The 2,874-nt window shown below is 37.1% G+C and overlaps 1 long non-coding RNA gene across 3 annotated transcripts; it reads left to right on the top strand.

Moving 5' to 3' along the window:
• LOC104766422 lies at positions 952-2,381 on the top strand. 3 transcript variants are annotated; one of them, XR_764027.2, is made up of 4 exons: positions 952-1,050; positions 1,251-1,464; positions 1,797-1,861; positions 2,146-2,381. It is a non-coding gene; the product is annotated as an uncharacterized LOC104766422 (long non-coding RNA). The 3 variants fall into 3 exon arrangements; XR_764026.2 differs by having other exon boundaries at positions 1,343-1,464; positions 2,146-2,301; XR_002036712.1 differs by lacking the exon at positions 952-1,050 and having other exon boundaries at positions 1,060-1,464.

Below are 2,874 nucleotides of genomic sequence, written 5' to 3' on the forward strand. Positions count from 1 at the left end.
GGATGCATCGACCGATGCAAGTTACACATGCATCGACCGACACTCGCACTGCATCGACCGACGCATGTTCGACATAACACGAAAACTCTAGGTTTTACGCGTCGTCCTCGCACTTGCATCGACTGACGCACAAAGTGCATCAACCGATGCAACATGCCGAGCATTGTGTTCCCCGAAGCTTCTCGCCGGATCTTTGTTCCTGCAACCACAAAACTCGATCCCAAGCCACAAGAAAGCTTCCTAACGTCCCAAATAACCATCTAACAAGCCTAACAACACATAAACAAGCATATCAGAGAAGCTCTAGCTTAGATAACCCATGGTCCTGCACTTACCTGTGCCAAGACGAATCTGAACCTTAAACCAACAAGAAAACACCTCCAGGAAGCTCCTACAACGATCCCATCTACATATCTCTACAGGAACAACTTTCAATCTCCAGAAATCACCAAGAACACTCAAGAACACTTAGGGAACTTTTCTCTCTTTCTTTTTCTCTCAAAAACGGCCTAAGTCGACTAATGAGACAAAAGAATCGACTTAAGGGTTTTCCTCTTCCCTTTGCCCAAAACGCAGCGTTTCACTTAAGTCAAAACGCAGAAAACAAAACATGCATCAACCGATGCACCTTTTGCATCGACCGATGCAATCCCCCAAACCGGGATTTCGGTTCGCGGATGTTACACCTAATCATATTTTTCCTGTTTAAAAATAAAGTATATATATAAGTATATATACTTTATGTTTTACTTTCACACCATAAGTTTTTTTGTATTTAAGCTGAAAAAAAAAGTTTTTTTGTATATTAACATTTGGTCTGGTGAGGCCCATTACGGAAAAAACAGTCAATATCATCAAATTTAATTGATGGGTTAAAATGTCTGTGGCCCAGTTCTTTACAAAGTACTAATATAGTTTTTCTTTTTTTTTTTTGTCGAATTGTTTTTTTTTTGTTCTCTCCTAAAACGAATAAAGTTCCTACAGTGTCTGATTCCATCGATGTTGCTTTGTACTTGATTTCATAATATCTGGAATCATGCCGTCGCAAAGGTATTTCCTGATCCAAAATGCCTAGTATTGTGGTTTGAATGTTCTCGTTTTGCTATTAATGAATTTGCTGTTTGCAATTATTTTTTTTACAAATCGGGTTTTGGTAATTTGGATCGGAATATTGGTGATTCCTACATGGGCAACACTCAATTCGTCTGAATCGATATGGTTCTTCACCTGTTATGGTTTCCGTGTTATAGTTTATCACGAAATCCCCTCAACTTCACGGTTAGATCCAATTATATTTGATATAAAGACATTACATTTTCATTTGAATTTTTTATTTTGGAAGGTGAGAGCAGAATATTACCTTTGTATGTTTTCACTTTGACAAATCTGAGGACGCAAACCACAATGACACCATTTGATGCCTGGCTGTCTCTAAAAACTTTGTCAGCAAATGAGCCCCACAAGGTACACAATACCCTCTCGTCCCTATCAATCAAAATTTGATTTTAGTTCACGATTTTTTAATAAAGGCTTAGAATTAGGCAGACAAATGTAACCTTTCGTCCCGCATCTCAAACACGAGTTTGTGCATTGGCTTGTTGTTAACTTCAACTGTCTCCATATTCACTAATGTTCACCACTTGACCAATCAAATCTGTAACCATAGATATTTTAAAAATATAAGAGGAAATCATAAATAGTTACCAATCAACATGTTAGTGTTAAGCTGGATTCTCCTGTTTTGGCTTTATACTGGCGCCAATTATGAAGGACTTTGACCTGGATTCTCCATGCAGTCTTAGTCTTAGTCTTGTATGGACAATGTCTCTGAGGAAAGCAAAAGAAGTCGCCATTGTTTTAGGTATGGATTTATTTAGCTTTGTTTGTTTTGACTCTATTTTGGTGAGGCTGTGTTTATATAGTTTGTAATTGGAAATTGTTATGATTGCGTATAAAATATAAAGAATATGCGGGATTCTCTATTATTGGGAAGTTTAGATTTTTTGCTGATAGGATTGAGAATATTATGTTCAGTAATTTTCGTATGTTTAGGAATAAGGTGATGTTATGGGTGCGATATCTTTGGAGATTGATATCAAAGTAATAGTAATTAATCTTGATCATGATTGATTGTTGAATTTGCAGAAAATTAGGCCTGAAGTCGAAGGAAGTTAAGAGGTCTTATACTTTCTATATTTTCGGCAAACGAAGCTGTATTATTGTTTTTAAATTTTTTTTATTAATTGTAATTATAATGGCATGGTTGTAAATAGTTCTGAACTTGAAGCCTTCTTTGCCAAAGTTGCTGTGAAAATGTTAATATAGATGACCTATATATTAGAGTTAATCTATATAATAATAACAATCCGAATAAAAAGTGACCAACAGTTGTGTTTTTTCAATCGTACTTTTTGGATATTTTCTGAAAAGTCGTGATGGATCATTGAAACGGTTATTTATGAAAAGTGTAACATCCGCGAACAGGAATCCCGGTTTGGGATGTGCATCGATCGATGCTGGAGGAGCATCGGTCGATGCTGACTCTTTTTCCTGCGTTTTGTCTTAAGTTAAACGCTGCGTTTTGGGCAAAAGGGAAAGGAAAACCCTTAAGTCGTTCATTTTGTCTCATTAGACGACTTTAGCCGTTTTTGAGAGAAAAGAAGGGAGAAAAAGTGTTCTTGAGTGTTCTTGGTGATTCCTGGTGTTTGGAGGCGTTTCCTGTAGAGATCTGTAGCTGGGATCGTTGTAGGAGCTTCCTAGGAGCGTGTTCTTGATTGATTAAGGTTCAGAAACTTCTTGGCAAAGGTAAGTGCATAAACATGGCTTATCTAAGCTGGAGATTCTCTGATCTGTTTGTTCATGTGTTGTTAGGCT

The sequence above is a fragment of the Camelina sativa genome, chromosome 19 (assembly GCF_000633955.1).
Source record: "Camelina sativa cultivar DH55 chromosome 19, Cs, whole genome shotgun sequence".
NCBI classification, from domain to species: Eukaryota; Viridiplantae; Streptophyta; class Magnoliopsida; order Brassicales; family Brassicaceae; genus Camelina; species Camelina sativa.